Source organism: Macaca thibetana, chromosome 13 (assembly GCF_024542745.1).
Source record: "Macaca thibetana thibetana isolate TM-01 chromosome 13, ASM2454274v1, whole genome shotgun sequence".
NCBI lineage: Eukaryota > Metazoa > Chordata > Mammalia > Primates > Cercopithecidae > Macaca > Macaca thibetana.
In genome coordinates this window covers 88,559,072-88,580,999 of record NC_065590.1, presented here as the reverse complement: position 1 = coordinate 88,580,999, position 21,928 = coordinate 88,559,072, and the positions used below count along the sequence as shown (strand labels likewise).

Here is a 21,928-nt window from a genome sequence, read left to right as displayed (position 1 = left end):
GATATAAAATAATATATTATAAAATAGCAAAAAAAATTGCACATTATCATACTGGTATAAAAATGGATCAGTTGGTTAGAGTATGAATTCCAGAAAAAGAATTAATTGAATGTGTTTAAAGGAACACTCCCAAGAAGAACTTAAGGATTATTCATTAAATGGTGATCTGATAGATAGCAGTTTTGAAAATGAAGAATTAAATATTTCTGTGTTGATGATCAAGGATTGATACAATTACCTCCACTCTTTAATAAGACACTGAAAGATTTTCTAAGCAAAAAAAGGAAAAGGACAAAAAAATGAGAAATTGCATTAGCAACAAATTTTTGGAAGATAGAAATTAAAAGATGAGTGCTAAGACACTTAACTGACCTGAGAACACTGAATGTTAAATCAGCAATGGAGAAAGTTGAGCAGCTACTCAATCTGTACCGCAGATCTCACAGGAGGCTCAGAAATTGTCAGCACTAAGTATCTCTGGAGAGGACAGGATGGAGTGTATGAAGAGGTTGTTGAAAACAGGAAGTTGGATTCAATTATTTTTTTAGACTCAGTTAAATCTCCAGATTCCTCATCCTCTGTGCAGCTGGAAGAGTTGTTGTCCCTCACCCTGGCAGAAGACTGGAAGTTTATTCTCTAGAGAGGTAAAGCTGAGTGTCTCTGGATTGGTAATATCAGACACATTTTGAAGAAAGTCTAACCTTATTGCAGATTGAGAGATTTAATTAAAGCTTGCCTACTGAATGTTAGGTGCTCCCATACCATTCTTCTCACACTCTGCTCTCAGAAATCGAAAGAGCCTGTCTTATGCTTTTCTTAAAATACTTGAAGATTATTCTATGCAGAATGTAAATGGTCAATAAGAAAAGACTAAAGTCAGTGCTTACTTCAGTGTCACAGCCCAGTCAGATCACTCTTTAAAGTGAAGCCCAAAGCTGACAAGCACACACATGCTCAGAAGTGCCAAGCAGCCTTTAGTGATCACCAGATATTTTAACAAAACCTCTAATCTAAAAGTTAGTAACATAAACAGAAAGCAACAATGTCGGTGGAACAGATTATACAGAGAGCTAAAAAATTAAAAACAGCATTATTTCCCAAGCGGCTATGAGACAGTATTGTATCAATGAAACAAGAATAATGTGCTTCAAAAAGAGATAATATGATGCAAGAAAAAAAGTCCTGAAAAATTAAAATATGATAAAAAAGTTCTAAAATAGAAGTTTTAGAAACCAATGTTAAGATACTATCTCGGGGCCGGGCATGGTGGCTCAAGCCTGTAATCCCAGCACTTTGGGAGGCCGAGACGGGCGGATCATGAGGTCAGGAGATCGAGACCATCCTGGCTAACACGGTGAAACCCCGTCTCTACTAAAAAATACAAAAAAAGTAGCCGGGCGAGGTGGCGGGCGCCTGTAGTCCCAGCTACTTGGGAGGCTGAGGCAGGAGAATGGCATAAACCTGGGAGGCGGAGCTTGCAGTGAGCTGAGATCCAGCCACTGCACTCCAGCCTGGGTGACAGAGCGAGACTCCGTGTCAAAAAAAAAAAAAAAAAAGATACTATCTCGGAAAGTAAAACAAACAGCAATGGGAAATAGGAGAGAAAAAAATAATAGAGAATTATCTCAGGAGTACCAATATTTGAAATTATAGTTCTAAATAGAAAAAATACAAAAAAAAGAACAGAAAATAATAATACTTTAAGTATCTCCCAGAATTGGAGAGAATGAGTTGTAGAATTATATATAACAAGTCCCTAGCAAAATAGATTAAAATATGATTACATACTGTAATTTCATACTGCCAGTGCCCAAGATAAGATCCTGAAGCTTTTGGAGAGGAAAAAAAATCAGATATACTAAAGATTATGAATAGAATGTTTTTGGACTCTGCAGAAACAGACCAATGTTTTCAAAACTTTTAGGGAAAGACTTTCAACATTTTTAGGAAAAATGTTTTCCAATCTAGAATTGTGTACTCAAACTGTCAAGTAAATGTGAGAATAGAATAAAGACATTTTAGGACAGTCAATATTACCAAAAATGCACCTCCTTCTTACCTTTTCTCTGAAAGCTACTTTAGGACTTTCTCCACCAACTTAGAAAGTAAAAACAAGAAAGAAGATATAGGATCTGGGAAACAGAGTATCTCACTGTTGCAAGTGGTAAAAAGAATACTCTTGATGATGATGTGCACAGATTTGTAGTATTTAGTAAATATCACTTTCCTTTTCCTATCTCCAAACTCCTGTGTCCCCAAATGTTCTTCAGTGGGCAGATCTCTGCAAACCTACACCTAAAGTTAGAGGAAACTGAAAAGCCGAAGAAAAAGGCTGACAAATCAATTTTCTTAGCAAGAAATATTTAATAGGGCCTTACAAACAGAAGCCATGCTGTCCCCAGTGGCAATGAGACGAGATAGTGAGGCCGCATGCCATTAACCCCAGATCTGGGGCTTATATACAGTAGGGAAAGGGTATATATGATTCAGAAGGGATGTGTAGGACACTTGAAGTGTGATAACATCAAAATTGTTCTGACCTAAGGGAGGGTTTACAGTAAGTATGTGTTCTTACACAAGGAATAATAGATAGACTGAAAATCTTAGAGGTCTTCCTGGAACAGAGGTGAATCAGAAGTCAACATGGCAGATTAGCATCCAAGATGGAGTTGCTTTAGCTTCTACACCAAACTCCCATGCATTAAAGTGTGGCCTCTGGACTAAGTCTTGTGGATGGAATGGCTTGTGCTACTTTCTCACTAGTGTTTTCAACAAGGGATTGTGCCTCTTCTGGCTCCCCTTAAGATAGATGGATACAGGTGATGACTAGGCCCCCGTAGATGGTAGATTCACAAGATTAAAAATAAAAACCTGGATCCATAAATCACCACATGGAGAAGAGGCACCCACTAACCAAGGATCACCATCTTGGATTGTTTCATGGGCAGGAAATAACTTTCTATTCTGGAAGTCTGTTTATCATTGCAGCCTACCCTAACTACTAGGAATGGTGAAAGGAAATACTAGGATAAAACCATGTAACAGGCCGGGAGAGTAACCAGTCCAGATTAGAACAAGTCAGAGGCTCTGGAAGACAAGTTTTCTGGGAAGATGAAGCAGATAGAAAACTGGATGTATTTAACCACTGGGGAAAAGTTTGGGGGTGAATTAGTCATAATAACACAGGCAACAAGGAAAATAAAAGTAAACAACACATCCACTGAATCTAGGGAGAAGGAAATTTATGCAAGATAGGAAAAGTAATTATACCTTGCTGCATGGCTCAATTGTAAATAACATTTACCTAACCTTAGAAGACTGGTCTAAGCAACATAAAGTTGTAACTTTCTTCGGGAGTTAGAAGTCTGGAGTCATGCATGTGTATAGTAATGTGGGAGGAAGAAGAAGAGTTAAGTCTGTATGTCCCATCTTGGGAAGTCAATAGATTATGCCTAAAACTGATAAATCAAGAATGGCTATATAAGCATTTCTTATACATAGGGAGATTAATACCAAGAAAAAATAGCTATAAGTGTCAATAGTTCATAACACTGAAGAATACAAATATTGAAAGGATATCAGCAGGGGACTTATATTTTATAATAAGCCACATAGATTTATTTTGATCTTTAAATTCCATATCTATATATAATACATTAAAACAAAAAACATAAATATTGAAAAGTTATATCCACACTCTTTATAAAAATATTCAGATGTATTAGAAGTAGAGCTATAACATTAGAATAAAGTTCAATCAGAGTGAAGGAGAAAACAGATAGGAGTGAGGGGATTCTGTTGCTCAAAGCTACAGAAGAAAATGAAGTGAAAAACATCTGTCTAATAAAAAGCTAAAACTAAATAATCTGGAACTTTATCAGTTATGAAACTGTAAGTTTTATTATAAAGTAGCTCACTCAAATTATGAAAACTATCAAGGCTTCAGGAGATGAGTTTTAAAAATATTATATGACAAACTAGAATGGGCTAATTGTTAAAAAGGTAAACTTTTCTGTTAAGTTAAAAAATGAAGATTTACCTTTATATGTAACCAACTTAAAAATGGTAACTCTAAATGTTCTTGGAATTAATAAGCTTGTGTTGTATATGTAGAGCCAGTGTCAATGCAAAATTTTATGTCTATTTGAGAAGAATGAGATAATTAACAGCACTAAACGTGGAATCTTCGAACTCTATGACAAAGTTTCAGAGATCTGCGAATTTATCCTAAGTAAATAAGCAAAGAAAAAAAATCATGCATAGTGAGATAAATGATAATTCCTTACCCTATAGAGTGGCAACCTAATTATAAGAACCATTCACAACTCGATCAGATTTTTATTATATAATAAATATTAAAATATATAAGACAATTCTGTAGTTGTGATTTTTATATAAAATGCAAATGCATATGGACACAGTTGTCAAAATTCATAAATTTAGATCAACGACTTAGGGTGCTGGCCTGTGAAATGACATTTTTTATTCTTAATTTTTTTAATGTTACAAAACAGGTTTGAAGTTTAAGTGTTATCTGTAACACTTGCTGATCCGTTTAGAAAAAGTACATATATTTTAGAGCCTCATTTTGCTCACCTATCTCTGAGCATTTTCCTGAGAATCCAATGCTATAATGTGTATGAAAGCACTTGGTAAATGCAAAGTACTTTATTAACATACGAAGTTATTGTTATCATTTTCATCAGTAAACCATTGAGAACAATGCTTTGGCAGGATTTTTTCTTCTCTCAACCACAGACAGAGCTTTATCTCCCTGCCTCCAGATGTGACACATTAGAAGTTACTTGAGCTCAAGGTCAATTTTTAACTTTGGCTCCTTAGAGAAGCAATGGAATAAACCAAAGATCAATGTGAATGTTTTCCAATAAAATCATCCAAAAGGAATACCCAGGGAGGGATGGAAAGCGTTCCAAGGACCCCACAGGAAGAACAAGTTTCTGAGAGCTCTGGACTGCTCTAATAAAATTGCCTTAGCCATTGTCCATCTTTCCATTGGGAAAGACTTTCCTTGGTCAACTCCTATTACATTTCAATGTTTCTTTGGTCAACTGCTATTACATTTCAGTGTCTTTGAGGGGCTCAATCAGAGGGCCTCAATCAAATGACTTAAAATATTTAGGCCCAATCATTACTATAGACCAGGATCAAATTGGAGTTCTCTTTACATAATTTAAAATATGTATCAATAATTTTTCAACTTGGGAGCCTCCCTGAGTTCGACAATTAAAGTTTAGAGATAACTCTTTGGGAATTCTAGTTTGATCTGTTTATTGAAATTAAATACAGGAAAGCCAGAGACTACCTCAATTGCTGTTCTCATGGTTTGTTGTGTCAGGAACATAAAAAGTATGTGAAAATATGTACTGAAGTTGCTCAGTCTTATTTCCTAAGAATATTATTTATTGTAACATGAGCTTTGTTAAAGGCTTATTTGCCGTCTCTCTGTCTCCTTCAGTAAAATGTCCATTCATGTTTTTTGCTCATTTCATAGTTGGACTCTTTGTTGTTTAGATGCTGAGCTTCGAAATACACAGCACTGACCCTTTATGCAGTATGTGGCTTGCAAATATTTTATGCCAATTTTGCGAGAGGCTTATCAATTTTATTGATTTTTTTCAAAAATCAGGTTTTGCTTTCAGTGATTTTTTTCCTATTGTTTTCCTGTTTTGCATTTAATTGATTTAGCTTCTTATTTTTATCATTCCTTCTTATTTGCTTTTATTGTGCTCTTCTAGTTTCTTAAGATAGATACCTGGTTATTAGTTTGAACTCTACTCATTTTCTAATGTAAGCATTTGGGGCTATACATTTCTGTGTCAGCCCTGCTTCAGCTGCATCCTACGAATTTTGTTATGTCTTATTTTCAATTTATTCAATTGCTCGCATTTTAAATTTTATTTTAGACTTTCTCTGTGACCCACGAGTTGTATAGAAGTGTGTTTGTAAATTTCCAAGTGTTTGAGGTTTTTCCTGTCATCTTTCTGTTATTGCTTTTGATTCAATTATGGTTGGAAAAAATGTTTTATAGGATTTTAATTCCTCTAAGTTTGTAAATGTTTGCTTTATGAGTGAGGATACAGTCTATCTTAATGAACATTTCATGAGTACTTGAGAACAGTGTGTACTCTTCTGTTGGGTGGAGTATTCAATAAATGTCATTTAGATCCTATTAATTGATGATCTTGTTCAGTTATTCTATGTCTTTGCTAATTTTCTTCTAGTGACTCCATCAGTTGCTGAGAGTAGGGTGTTGAAGTCCCAACTATAACTGTGGATTTATCTTTTTATATTTCTAGCTCTATCAATTTTTTTTCATGTATGCATTAGGTTCTTATGTTGCACTAATAAATTACCACAATTTTAATGACTTAATACAGCACAAATCTATTGTCACAGCTCTGCAGGTCAGAAGTCTAAGACAGTTCTCACTGGGCTAAAATCAAGGTGTCAGCAAGGCTGTATTCCTATTTGGGGGCTCTAAGGGAGAATCTGTTTCCTTGTCCATTTAGGTTGCTGTCAGAATTCAGTTCCTTTTGGCTGTAATTTTGAGGTCTTCATTTACTTGCTGTCTAGTGACTGCCAGCCCCAGCTTCTGTAGGCTGTCAGTATTCCTTAGCTCATGGCTTCCTTCTTCTTCTTTAAAGGCAGTGATGGCAGATCAAGTTCTTTTTATGCTCTGAATTTCTCCTGCCTCTTCTTCTTTTGCTGCATACGTCTGAACCACTCTTCTGGCTTCATTAAAATTGTAAGGGCCTATGTGATTTTATCACATGGGACCCACCTAGATAATCCATGATAATGTATCTCCTTATTTTGAGGTCAAATAATTAATATCTGAATTTCATCTGCAACCTTAATTCCTCTTTGTCATGTAACATACAAGGGATTATGATGTACCTGTCTTTGATTCTCAGTACCACATTATATTTTAAAGCTCTGTTGTTTTATTCATATATTTAAGATCATTATATTTTGGCCAGATTGAACATTGAAATGGCCCCTTTATTCACCAAGTAATTTTTTTTCACTCTGAAGTCTACTTTATCTGGTATTAATATAGCCAATCTTGCTTTCTAAAAAAATAATAATATTAGTATGGTATTTTTTTATCGTTTTTTATCTTTGGCCTATGTATGTCATTTTGTTTGAAGAAAGTTTCTTATGAAAAATATTACTTACATATATATTTAATCTGCCAGTCTTCTCTGATATATTGAGACCATTTTATTTAAAGTAATTATTGATATATTAGGGCTTAAGTCTACCATTGTATTATTTGGTTTTTTATTTGTTTCTTCGGTAATTTCTGCTTTTCTCTTTTCTTGCCTTTCTCTGGGTTAAGCATTTTCAGGTTATCCCATCTTGTTTTATTTATATTATGTTAAGTATATTACTTTGTAGCTTTCTTGGTGGTTATTCTAGGTATCACACATAGAGAGCACTTCAAAAAGTTCATGGAAAATGGCATTAAAAATAAGTAAAAAGTATAAACATGATTACATCCAGTTCAAGACACTTCTGTAAGCAATGATACCATTTAGTACATCCCTAAAGAACTGAAGATGAGTCTGGGAACTTAACCTTGTCAATGCAGTTTTTTTATATTATTAACTGAGAAAATATGAGTACCCTTTATAAATTTTTAAAAAATATTAGTAGACAAAAAAAAGAAAAAACCAAATTAGGACTGTAAGGTGGATGCTTCATGATTTCCCACTGAAACTCTTGCAAAATTGCCCTTGTTTGATGAGAGGAATGAGCAGGGTCTTTGACGTGGTTGGGAGGGACTCTCTGGTGAAGCTTTCCTGGGCATTTTTCTGCTAAAGGTTTGGCTAACTTTCTCGAAACACTCTCATAGTAAGCAGATGTTATTGTTCTTTGGCTCTCCAGAAAGTCAACAAGCAAAATGCCTTGAGCATGCAAAAAAACTGTTGTCATGACTTTTGCTCTTGATCAGTCCACTTTTCCTTGAACTAGACCATTTTCACCTGTTAGTACCGTTGCTTAGATTGTGTTTTGACTTCAGGATTGTGCCAGTAAAGCTATGTTTCATCTCTTGCTACATTTCTTCAAAGAAATTTATCAGGATCTTGATCTCATTTATTTAAAATTTCTATTGAAACTTCTGCCTTTGTTTGCAGCTGATCCAGGTGCAATGGTTTTGGTACCCATTGTGTAGGAAGTTTGCTTAACTTTAATTTTTTAGTCAGAATTGTGTAAGCTAAACCAGTTGAGATGTCTATGGTGTTTCCTATTGTTTCTGCTGTTAGTCATCAGTCCTCTTCAATTAGGGCACAAACATGATTATTTTTTTTCTCTCAAATTGATATGGATGATGTGCTCCTGTGGGCTTCATCTTCAGCATTATCTCTTGTCTTCTTAAAATGAGTATCAGTTTATAAACTGCTTATTTTGGGGGGACATTGTTCTCATAATCTTTCAGTGGTTTCCCAATTCTTCCAAGGTTCATGATAAATTTGATGTTCAGTCTTGCATCAATTTTAGCAGAATTTATGTTGCCCTGATAGAGGCTCCTTTCAAGCTGACTTATCTTTCTTAATGCCTCCAACTAGATCCAGTTGGGGTGAAATGATTAATAAGATGATGACTTATCTTTCTTAATGCCTCCAACTAGATCCAGTTCAGACATGGTATATTAGTATGAGTTTATTTTTGTGCAAAAATATTTTAATATCCATGATAGGTTTTTCATAATACATGTTTTACATGAATTTTTTGAAGACCTTTTGTATATAATTCGTTACAGACCCCTAATATTGTCATTGTAACTCTTTGAATGAATATTGAAAAATTACTTCCATTTATTTCCCTTTATCTTCCCTACTTTTTAAATGTAATTTTATCAGTATTTTCTCTACAATTACTGACCAACACAACTAATATTATAACTTTTGCTTCAACCATCAAATACAATTTTAAAAACTCGTGGAGAAGAATAGTCATTATATTTTCCCTTATTTTTTATTCCACACCTTCTTTTTATAATTTATTTTGTGTTTTGAGAGCTTTATTTAGCCATTCTTCAAGGGTAGTTTTTCTAGAAACAGATTTCTTTAATTTTATTTGAGAATGTCTTTATTTCCTATTCATTTCTAGTGTTCTTTAGCCAGATATAGAAATATTTGACAGTTTTATTTTTTCAACACTTGCGAAATGCTGTGCTGCTTCCTGCTAAACTCTGTGGTTTCAAATGAGAAATATGTTTTCATTAGAATTGGTATTCTGTTATAGATAATGTGTTATTGCTCTGGTTGCTCTTAATTTTGTCTTTAGTTTTAAGCTATTTACTTATGATATCTATTGCCATAATCTGTCTAATTATTTATGGTTGCTCAGTTTTTTTAATATGTAGTTTTATGTCTTTCACCAAATTCAGACAGCTTTCAGTTCTCATTGTTTTCAGTATACGTTTAGGTCCACCATTCTTTCTCTTCTTGTTTTGAGACTCTAATAATACAACAGTTAGATCTTTTGTTGCAGTCACACATGTTCCTGATATTCTATTCATTTTTTCTATCTATTTTCTCCCCATTTTGCAGACTGAGTAAATTCTATTGTTCTGCTTTCAGGTTAACTGATTCTGTCCTCTGTTATCTGCTCTGTACTATTGAGGACATGCATCAGGTTTTTATTTCAGTTATTGGATTTTTTTTAGTTCAATAATTTTAGTTTGCTCCTGTTTTTTAACTTCGATTTCTTTGCTAAGGTTTTCTTTTTTGATCCAATGGAATTCACAATAATTTGTCAAAACAATTTTATTGTGGCTGCTGCTTTATAATCTTGTCAGAAGTTTCCCATAACTTGGTATTTGTATCAGTCCTTTGTTTTTTCTTGTCATTCAAGTTGTAATTTTCCTGTTTCTTGGTATCAGAAATGATATTTCATTCTATCTTGGACATTTTGGATGTTATGCTAAGAGGTTCTTGATCCAATTTTTTATCTTCTATTTTAGCCAGTAGTCATTCCTTTTAGGTTTAACATGTAAATTCTGACATTCTTTTGTGGGCTATGGTTCCAATGATAATTTGGTTTTCTGAGCCTTTGAAATGCTATTATTGTCTGCTTCATTTTTTTGGCTCTGCTCAAGTTTTCTCTGGATCCACGAGAGAGCTCCCTGAGGGGCTGAGGATGCTCATCTCAGCTACCCAGCAAAGTTAGATAATGGGGAGCAGGTACTAGACCTGTAGGACAGAATAAATTCTGTTTTATTTTCTGGCCATCTGATGTTGGTGAATTTCTTACATTATTTCTGCTGCTGCCACTGGAGAAAAAAGGACTTACCAGGCTGCCTTCTGGCATTGGGTGGAGGATCAATAGCTACAACGTCTGGAGGACTCTCTATCAGTTTGGTGGAGGCCAAGATTATACTGGTTCTGTGCCACCTTATGCAATTGAGTAGACAACCAGGAGCTACTGAGTCTGGGCAGCTCTCTGCAGCTGGTTGGAGCACCAGGGGGACATATCTTTTGCTCTGGAGTGGGGCATGAGTTGACGTTGTAGTCCGTTCCCACGCTGCTAATAAAGCTAATAAAAGGCTCTGTTGTGTCTGCCCCTCCAGGCTCTGTTGCTGCTTGGAATACTGGCCTGCTGTCACTGACAGGTGTGGGCAAGGGATAGCTTGGCTACCCAAGATCTTGTGGCATGGCTGCTGCAGGTAGATTAGGCATCATTGCCACAAGGTATGGGTACCAGTGAGGCCTGTAACCCACAAATTTAGCCTCAGCTAATAAGTTACCTGAGACTGGGTAATTTATAAAGGAAAGAGGTTTAATTGACTCACAGTTCCACATGGCTTGGGAGACCTCACAATCATGGCAGAAGGCAAAGGAGGAGCAAAGTCATGTCTTACATGGCAGCAGGCAAAGAGAGTTTGTGTAGAGGAACTCTCCTTTATACAACCACCAGATTTCATGAAACTTATTCACTGTCATGAGAACAGCATGGAGAAGACCCACCTTCATGATTCAGTTACCTTCTACTGGGTCCCTACCATGACATGTGGGAATTATAGGAGCTACAATTCAAGATGAGATTTGCATGGGACACAGCCAAACCATTTTAGTAGGCCTGCACAAGATCTTTAGTTGACATCGCTGTTACCTGTTATCATGTCCACTAATGCTGGCAGGTATGGGTTGTGTCAGCCCCTCCAGGCTCTGTTGTGTCAGCCCCTCTAGGCTCTGTTGCTGCTGGGAGTACTGGCCTGCTGTCACTGATAGGTGTGGGCAAGGGATAGGTTGGCTACCCAAGATCTTGTGGCATGGCTGCTGCAGGTAGATTAGGCATCATTGCCACAAGGTATGGATTCCAAGTCCCCAGTGGGCTTTCCTTCCCTGATCTTTTGATCAGAGAGAGAAGATTCCTTTTCTTTGCTTTTTTCTTTTTCTCTGCTTTTTTTTTTTTTTTTTTTTTGGTTTTTTTTTTATTTTGCTTTGTTTAATTGTTTTGTTTTGGTTAGCTGTTGTGGGTTACAGGCCTCCCTGGTACCCATTCTGGGATAACAGAATAAACAGGAGGAAAGTTACCATGTTGGTATTTATTAATCTGTGAGACTCTTGAGGAAAGAAAAGAACTTTTATCTGAAGAGCCTTTTAAAATGATCAGCCCCAGAGAAACATTAAAATTAGACAGGAAACACTTCCTACTTTCCCCCTTGAGCTCTTCAAACTGCTTATTATTGCCACAAGTAGCTTTCCTCTAACAATGCCACACCACACACAGCTTAACAATGTATAGCCAATCACTAATAAATGTTATTTCTGTAAACCAATGAGAATTCCTGACAAAAAAACTTTGTATCAGTCCACTCCTGTCCCCCCCCCCTTTTTTTGGCCTTTAAAAACCTGCTTTTAAAAAAGGCTTATTGGAGCTCATATCTGCGGTTACTTAGGTCTGAGTCTTCCAGGCAGCTGTCCTCACATTGGCTCACGTAAACTCTTTAAGTTATAATTTGTTCTTCAGCCTCTTCCTTTCATGGTGCCTCCCTTATCCCACCAATCATCATCTTACTGCCTTTCAGAGTACTTTTATAATTGCCTGTTGAGTTATTTCCAAAGTATGCCATTGCATATAAAGGGAATGAGCAGTAAAAAGATAGTCTATGCCATATTATTCCTGAAGTCTAAATGCTAATCTGCTTTTTAAAAAAAATAATTTACCTCAACCACTGAAGTTTCTTCTAAAGAAATAATATATTGAAAGTATTTTGCTATAAACAATAAAACATGCTAACTATAAAAATTAGCCAATAAAGAAAATATAGAAAGTAGGAAAACAATCATCTATAATCATTATCCAAAGCCAAATTTAATGAACATTTGGTTAATTACTTTCCAATCTTGTTTTTCTGATGAGTTAAGTTATGCCGTTACTTTTCTGGGTAACCATGACCATGCCATTTTTATGTTTCAATTACTTTAATACAAATATTTTTCCTGTTATTGTAAATTCTTCAGAATTCTTTCTTTTGATGGTGGTTCATTTTGGGGTACCATCATTTTCTTATTGTTAGACATGTAAGTTGTTTTCTGCATTCCAGTTATTTTTTTCTGTTGTAATATTCATGTAATGCATACCTTAATATATACAATTATTTTGATGGTTTGTTTTATTTAAATACAACAGTGTCCTGGAGGAGGATAACCATAAGAAACTAAAGAAAAAAATATTTCACCCCAAAATATCCTTCTTTGACATATTTCAAGATGGCTATTAGGAGGGAATGATAACACAAGAATAGCTAAAAAGCTGCCCTTTGTGGGGGAGATTTGCATCTGTAGAGAAAATCTGCATTAGTAAAATGAACATCCTGGCTTGCTCTGCTTCCCACTCCAGCCTCCCCCTCCACCTTCAGTCTGGATCTAGGACTGATTGGCTCACTTTGGGGGTCTGACACATACTTTCTCTTTCTGAGCACTGCTACCAGTAAGGTTTTATCTGCATGGCAAAACTTAGTTTGACCTGCTTTCCTCTCTTTACTTCCCAGAGCCCAGACAAAGTGGGTTCCAGAACCCTTTTTCTTTCATTCATTTCTCCTGAAAATCATTTTACTTCTACACCCACCCCCCAATAAATTCGTATGCCTTTCTCCCTGTTATCTGTCCATAATCTTGTCTATTAGGGTTTATTTTATTATTTTTGTTTTTATTTTTAGAGAGAGGTATGAGGTCTTGCTCTGTCATCCAGGCTGTAGTGCAGGCTGTAGCGCCATTACAGCTCACTGCAGCCTTGAGCTCCTGGGCACAAAGAATCCTCCCGCTTCAGACTCCTGAGTAGCTGGGACCACAGGTGTGCACGATCACACCTGGCTCAGCTTGTTTTAGAGTCTCAAATCATCTAAACTTCCAGGGAAAAATTTAAACTTCTCTACAAGACAAAGTTGCAAAGAAGGAATAGGCTTTGGTGTCAGAAACATAACTTGGTCCCTGCCTTTCCTGCTTTCTAGCTGGCCACCTAGTCTTCCTGAGCCTCCCTAATCTCCTCCGCTTGACATGGGAATTCACCAAGGTCATATATGTAGAATTCTTAGCCTGCACCAGGTACTCATATATATTACACAGCAGTTCTGTTTCCCTCTCGCCTCACTTACTCCTCCATCTCATTCTCTTCCTAAAGATAATTAGGATGAGTTAACTAGTAAGGCGATTAAGGGTCATTTCTAAAATATCAGATTTTAAAACAGTCATCAATACGACTCTTTTAAACAATCTGCATCTCACCTCTGTAAAATTATCTTTCTAGCAAAATTAAATAAGCTTCAATAAATTGGAATGGAATTAAAAGATTGTAAGGTTTACCGTTTGAGAATGTGAGTGAAATGGGGTGGGGAGGAGATTAAAATTATCTGTGAGATAGAAGGTTAAATTTTTTTAAATGTTAAGAAAAACATAAGTAAACATTTGATGTCAGCACACAGCATGGCAGTGAAGTGCCACGCAATTTCCAAAAGTCTCTTTATCCCACAGAAACCATATTTGGATTTCTCGTGTATGGTAGTTTCCCTATGAAGAGACCCAGAGGAGTTGCTCTACTCTTTTTTGATGATGATGATGATGATGATGGTTGTAGTGATGATGGGTAAGACCTCAGAGGGGAAGAGGAGACAAAAACAGAAAGGGGAAAATGGGAGGGAGATTAATTTATATCCATTGTTGAGTGCCTATTGTTTAGATTATTATTTTTTTCTGATGGTGAATCTGGGGTCATTTCTTCCTTCCCCTTCTATTATCTGTTATTTACTTTTGTCCTGTTTGTGCATTTTTACTGCATGTACTACCAATATGAGAGATGGCCCATTTCTATGCATTTGACCACATTGCCTACTCTTCTTTTTAAATTACTAACATTTATAAAGGTAATAAGCTATATCATTAATTTGTTAGTTTCTCATTGCTGGCGAGTTCTGCACATGTCTTTTATAAATTATGTTTAAGATTGGAATAAATCAGAATTGATCAAATTATTATGAATAGAGAGTGCTTTCCTCATCTTTTATATTTTGTCTACTCCGATTAGTTTTTATTGGAGTTTTGTATAAGTTTATGGGGTGATGAATTTTTATCTGTGTTTATTTTCTCTTCTAAACAAGAACTCTGAGAAGCTGGGTCACATGCCTTTGGTTTTGGGACTCAGATAGTTTTATTTAGAGAAGTTATGAGGTTCAACATTTCTGAGACTAACTGTATCCATGCACAAAACCCTGCCTTGGCTTCACCTTTGAACCTAGGTTCCTCGAAGACCCAATTTACTCTTCATTTTAGTTCATTATCCCCAATGGGAGAGTGAGGTACTGTTCAGCCAAGTAGGCTCAGCCTGAAAGAGCCTACTTTCTCTAAACAAAATCTAATCACGAGTTTCCTGGAAGAGAGAGCTAGTTTGACTGTTTGGTCAGGAAAGTGCCATGGTAAGGTGAACTCATCTAACTATACTTGGTCCTCATGGCCTAATCTTTTTCTATGTGAAACATCACAGAGAAGATTCTGTGTCCTGAACTCTAATGGGCTCCAATTATTTTCTTGGGGACAGTGAGATTGGTTGGAAGGAATGCTTTTAGGATTTTTGGCATGATGGGTAGACACTGAACATAATGCAATATTTCTGTCATTTATATAATAACTATTCTGTATCTGAATTTGCTCTTCATTAAATGTATCAGCTTAGGAACTCTACCAAGATCATAGCCAAATAATATGTCACTTCATATATAACTATGACAATCTTGAGATTAAATAATCACGGGATGCTACTTTTAATGGTTTTTCTAGCATCTTTAAACTTAGAAATGTGAACATTTGGCAGATATTTTTATATTTCACTTTGTATTGTAAAAGGGTCTTAACCCTGAAAAAGTAGCCAGATTTTCACTTGACAGTTCTTGAATCTGTTTTTCTATGCCTCAAACAAGGGCCTTCAAGCAGCAATGTGCTACATCTTTTGTTAGTCACGAGTTAAAAAAATTAGAAAGACATTCACTTGTTTACTCATTCATTTGGATGTCATTTGTTGAGCATTCATTATGTGCTCAGCATCATGCTAGGTTCTGTGAGGTGATGTGGAAATGAATGTAGTAAATTTATTCATTCATTCAATGAACACTATTGAGAATCCGTGATTTGATGAATTCATAAAATGTGTTTCCCATCTTCAATAAATTCACAGTGTAGCTACAGAAACCCCAGCTAATAAAATGGTTGAGATCCTTTGTGTTAAACGTGAAATAAATGGAAACTATCGTAGATGCTAGGAAACTACTTTGCAAATAATGAAACTTTGCACTTGAGAATTTTGTTTAGCATCAAACAAAACAGCCTTTTCTGTTTCCTGACCATACAGGGTACTGGGGACACATATTAATTTAGTTTATTTGACTAGAAATTTACCATATGACTCCATAATTCTAGGTCCTATGCCAGACATTGGGAATAACAAGATTAAAGAAGCACAGTTCCTGCCTTTGAAGAACTTAGTAGCAATGGCGATGAGGATGCTCAGGAATTGTGCAACAGTACAAGTGATGCGTGAGCACTGAAGAGAGAGCAGAGAATGTCCCTAACAGTAATGGTGCATGAACTGAATTTCAAAACAGTAAAGAGAATGGGGCATCAGTGTTCTGGCCACAAATGAAAAAGATCAGAGGTCTGAGAGAGCTTGCTCTGTTGGAGGAACTACATGTCATGTATTATTACTGGAGCATGAATTCCGTGGAAGAGCATTGGGAAAGGTCTTGGATATCAGGAGAGAGCATTTGGATATCTTTCTGGAAGAGATGGTGAGTCAGAGATCTACTTTCCATCTAATCTGCCAGTATTTCCCAACTTCTTTTTTCTAATACCCTATGAATTTTTTTGCATTTTACTTAAAAGTAATATTGTTTGAGTTCCCCAGCAGCAGAGAGTAATGAACAATGATCAGAACAGTTAGGTTAGAAGAACATAAAACTAGTTCCCAAGTGTTAGGACACATTCTTTACTGCTGCTGTGTCCCATGTGGGGTATGAGAAGCACCTTCTGTTATATTTATCTCCTTTGGTCCTCTCAATAGATTTATAGAGTGAAGTGGAATTTCATTCATTTGCTAGAAAAGAAAACAGAGACCCTGGGAGATAAACTGATGTTTGCCAAGCCATGCAGAGAGCCAGCAGTGGTTTATTTCCAGAGCCCAGGCCTCCTGGTCCCAGTGAAATGTTTCTGCCATGAGTCACATGTGGACTTTCTGCTCTGCTGTGACCCCATTGATGCCCAGCTTACACTCAGGGCTTGCAATTTAGAGTGTGAAAAAGATGGATCCCATACCTATGGTTGTAATGCTATCCATTTCATACTTCCAGCAAGCATCCAATCATTTATTTATTAATCACTTACTGTGTGCATTTTTATACCCAACGGTGTGTAGAAGATCAGACCTGGGCGTTGAATTCCAGCTTTTATACTACATGCCTCTTAATTTTGAGCAAGTTTTTCAAACTCTTGGTTTTATTTGTTCATCTGTAAAAGTTGACACAATCATGATACCCAAAACATGAGGTAATATGTTCTTAGAAGAGAGCATGACATGTGTTAACCTTTCAGAACCGTTATACAGTAGCTAAAATAAGTAATAAGATCTGGGCCCTGCTTTCTCCATGCTTTATCTCAGTGAGAACACCAAAATTGAAAAGAGTTCTTGAAGTTTCAGTAAGATGAGAGAGCAGGATATCCCAGGCACCCTAGACCCTCTCTTTGCACAATGGAGTCACATATTCTTGGCTATTTACCTTCTTTCTGTGGCTTCTGACAATACTGGCCAAAGTGTTCTGTTTAGGAAAAATGCCTACTACAGGGGGAGTAGACTGACATAATCTTGGGAATCACCCTCGTCCTCTTTTCCCCCGCCGCCTCCTGCACCACTAAATGCTCTTAAATTCCCTTTATCCTCCTTTCCTCTAGCTGTTTTTCTTGGCCTGCTTAGAAGTTATGTTTTCTAATTGGGTCTCTCATGGAATTGAGTGTTCCTCCATTGTTTATAGTTGCACCCATATGCTTGTCGCAGATACACATGGAGCTATGGATAAGTATGAGTTAGGTCTTGACTGTGCATGCATGTGCACACACACACGCACACACGCCCCCCACACATACACAGACACAGACAGAACATGCCTGTTTCCATTTAATTTTGCTTTTTGGGTGAAATCGTTTACATAAGTAGGACCATAGGTTAAGTGTGTCCATGTTGGATGATTTGGCAAATGAATCTGGTCTGAAAAGCATGTTTGATATCAGAGGGCCTGAACAGCATCATTTTCAGGGGTCAGGCCCTACTGGGTCTGGCTTAGAGTTCTCTGCCAGTTTTGAGGGTGTGGTGCGGAGAGTCTGATGTTTGCTTTAATGAATGTGCGAAGTCTCTTAAACAGATTGTCTGCCTAGAAAAACATTTCAGATGCTTCTCAGTCCTGAACTTTGGCTTCTTCAGCCATAACCAAAGAAATATTAGGCTAGTTTAAAACCTTTTCCAATCATTCCATAAAAATTGTGGTTTCCCTCCTCTATCAAATCAGCTAATCTCATTTAACCATGACCACTGCTTAAACGCAATTAAATTATAGTCAGAAAATTCTCTTTCCTTGACAAGAACCTAAAATAAGGTGCACATACCAATGAACGTAGCTCACACAAGGCTAAGGTCTAAGTTTACAAGCTCCACGAGGACAGGGGCTTTGTTCATCTTGTTCCCTGTTATATGCCCAGCCCCTATAACAGGGTCTTCATTACTGCCTGCAGAGTAAGAATTCATAAAGGAAGTTTGATGAATCTTTTCATCTCAGATGTGGATGCTTGGCAACTAGTGGACTTTTCATTAAATATTTGGGTAAATAAATGCTGACCCCTGGAATTCCATCCTCTGATATTCATGAGTCTAGATTGAGACATTGATGATTGTTAAAATGCAGAGGTGACTCACAGAGTCAGTTGGTCTTCATGTCTTCATGAATAAAGGACCTGAGACGGGAGGCAAGAGAGATTGTGCTGAGGGCCTGGCTACCGAGGGAGGTGACAGTAAATGGATGCAATGGTGGGGCAGGTTGGATGCAAAGACTTTTTCCCCTTCACTTCTAAATCTCAGTCAGCCATCAACCAGTCCCTCCTGGCTCTCTCCCACCAGCTGTCCCAGGTTTTTCAGGTTACTCCTCAGCTGCTGGGAGACAGCTCCTTCAGAATCTCAGGCTACTCTCTTTCCGATTCAACATTGAAGGTCCAAGGTGAGTATTTCCTTGGATTCAGCCTTTTGTCACAGCCCCAATGGATCCTACATATAACATTTTTCTTAAATATGTATTTTATATGACTATAAAAGCAATACTCATTTGAAGATAATTGAGGCTATTTATAAGGTATAAATAGGCAGAATAAAATTATTCATTAACATTTAGTTACAGTTTGTTCTGGCTATTTTTTATGCTTAGGGTTTTTTCTTTTGTGCTATAGAGGTCATATTGTATGAACAATAATATATTTTGATTTTTTACCTAGTAGGATTAATACAGGAATTTTCTCATATCATTAAATGATATTCATTGCAAATGCTATTCCAAAAAATCAGAAACTTTTGTACTTTGCAAATGAACTGTAATTTACTTAGACTTTCTTCTGTAATTTACTTAGACTTTCTTCCATTGCTTGACAGTAATTGATACATAGCAAAATGAAGAGTTTCTCTAGGCATGGAGAGTACAGTATTAGGTCATGTTTGGAACTGCCCAAGCAAGGCTTCTGTTCTCCTGGGGAGAGGTAGTTTTCTAGATCTAATCTGTGTTAACTAGTCATTTGATTAAGATAGATGCTTCACTGAGTACAGACATAGTAAGATGTATACGGGGAAATATGAATATCCCTATTTTGTTTCTTCTGACTTAAATTTTTGAAATGATATAAATAACACTCAGACTAACGGGTTACTAAAGGGAAACAAGTCACAAACACTAATGCAGTTTTTTAACCTTTAAGCCTTAGTTCAAAACAACATAACCATACATTTCAATCTTAATTTGAGTGATTCATGAGTTTGATTTGATAAAATTAGATTAAACTGACTAAGCTGCCATCAGTGCTAGCCACTATTCAAAAGGCTCTGGAAGAATATAAAATAGTGCAGCCACTTTGGAAAACAGTATGGCAGTTCCTCAAAAAAGTGAAAATAGGATTACCATATGATCCAGCAGTTCCACTTATTGATCTATATCCAAAAGAATTGAAAACAGGGACTGGAACAGATATTGTACACTCATGTTCTGAACAGCGTTGTTTGTAATAGCCAAAAGGTGGAAGCAACCCAGGAGTCCACTGATGAATGAATGGATAGACCCATAAAAACTGAAAACAATTGTTTAAGAAAAGAAATGAATAAAGTGATATATGCATATGAAATAAAATATTATCCAGCCTTCAAAAGGAAGAAAATCTGACACACGCTACAACATGAATGAATTTTGAGGATGTGCTTAATGAACAAACTAGTCACAAAATACAAATCCTTGATATTTCACTTATATGAGACATTTAGAATAGTCAAATATGTAGAGATGTAAAATAGAATGGCAGATGACAGGGAAGGGGGAAGAAGGAGATGGGTAATTGTTGTTTAATGGGTATAGAGTTTCAGTTTTGCAAGATCAAAATAATTCTGGAGGATTGCAGTGATGGTTGCATGATATGAATGTACTTCATACTGCTCAACTGTGTATGCAAAAATGGTTAAGATGGTAAATTTTTTTATATGTATACTTTACCAAAATTTTTATGAAATAGGCTCTGGAAAAACAAAATAAATAATGTAAAAATACATTATCTTAGTGACCTCTTAGGGATGTGTGAGTAGTTAGGTCAAGGAGGCTAGGGGAAAATAGGCTGGTTCATAAATTACAACACAGAGAATAAGTGAAGTGGGTGTAAAATCTACAGAAGATACTTAAAGAAGTTAAGTAAGAGAGAGGCACGTGTGAGTGAGTGGGGACTGCGGGTCAGGGATGGTCTCACAAAGGAAGTGGCTAGAGCTTCCACAGAGGGATACGGGGGATGGACAGGAGAGTCAGCACAGAGGGATGTGATGGTTAATATTGATTGTCAACCTGACTGGATTGAAGGATGCAAAGTATCGTTCCTGGGTGTGTCTGTGAGGGTGTTGCCAAAGGAGATTAACATTTGAGTCAGTGGACTGGGAGAGGCAGACCCACCCTCATTCTGGGTGGGCACCATCTAATCAGCTGCCAGCAGGGCTAGAATAAAGCAGGCAGGAGAAGATGGAAGAGCAGACTGCCTAAGCTGAGTCAGTTCTCCTTAATAAACTCCCTTTCATATATACATATATCCGATTAGTTCTGGCCCTCTAGAGAACCCTGACTAATACAGGGGAAGAGAGGAAACTGGGAGGAAAAGACGTGGAATGAGCTTAGGGCAAGTTTGGAGTATTAAGGAAATAAAGTGTCGTGGAATAAACAGCTCAAAGATCCTTTCTTCAGCTGTGTCAGTGTTTGGGCCAGCAAGTTTTTTATACTAATGATTTGATGTAAGACTGAGAGTGTCCTAGTCATACATCTGTCAGTCTAAGAAGAGGCAGAGCTGGAGGTTTGGAAGCATTTAGTTCAAAGTGAAAGCAGGTTTGTTTTGTTGGAGAGTCAGTAGATCTGGAAATGAAATCTCACAAATTGTTTGTCAAATTGGATTTGTGGGAACAGATTGAATTAAATGTTATTCAATTGAATATAAAACTTAGAGGTACATGATATATTTGTGATACATTAGTGCTATTTTCAAAGGTTACTTAAGTATTTTTTTTAAAAAAAACTTTAACCAATGTAGTACCTACTGGATGACTAAGACTGTGTTAGAAGAGAGGCGAAAGGGCAAGAAAGGAAAATTGAAAGCCAAATTGATCAGAGTTCCTGAGTCAATGGAAATAATAGTTCAGCAGGGGAGAGACATGTGTGGTTATTGTAAGGTAGTATGGGATGGGGCTTGATCATGCTGGGTGGGACTGAAGATCAAGCTAGCCTCAGGACACAAGGATAGAATTTGATATCAAGGAGATAGAGGGAACTTGAAAAATCTTGCCTCTCAGCCTAGTGGCTTGGGTAATGAATCCTTCAGGGTCTGGATGAGATAGTAGAGTGGAGTAGCTTAGGTTACTGAAATATTCAATCTAAGAGGTGCAGAAGGAAAGATTAAAGATCCTACAGGGAAGGAGTTTCCAAGCTGCAGGTTGTTACCAGCATTCATTACAAACATAAAGTAGGCCAGAATAGCATGTAATTGAGTAAGAAATATTAGTGTGATATTGAAGACAGTGAAGAGAAGTATAATTTCATCAAACTGTGGTTTCAGTTTTGAGGGCGGAGTCATAGTATAGAGCATAT

General features: G+C 36.7%; 1 long non-coding RNA gene across 1 annotated transcript in view; it reads left to right on the top strand.

The window, feature by feature from the left end:
• Positions 1-19,015, top strand: part of LOC126934193 (uncharacterized) — a 155,298-nt gene extending 136,283 nt beyond the window's left edge. Inside the window, exon 3 of the long non-coding RNA XR_007718868.1 lies at positions 15,942-19,015. This is a non-coding gene — a long non-coding RNA (uncharacterized LOC126934193). The remainder of the gene's footprint in view (positions 1-15,941) is intronic.
• The last annotated feature ends 2,913 nt before the right edge of the window (positions 19,016-21,928 follow it).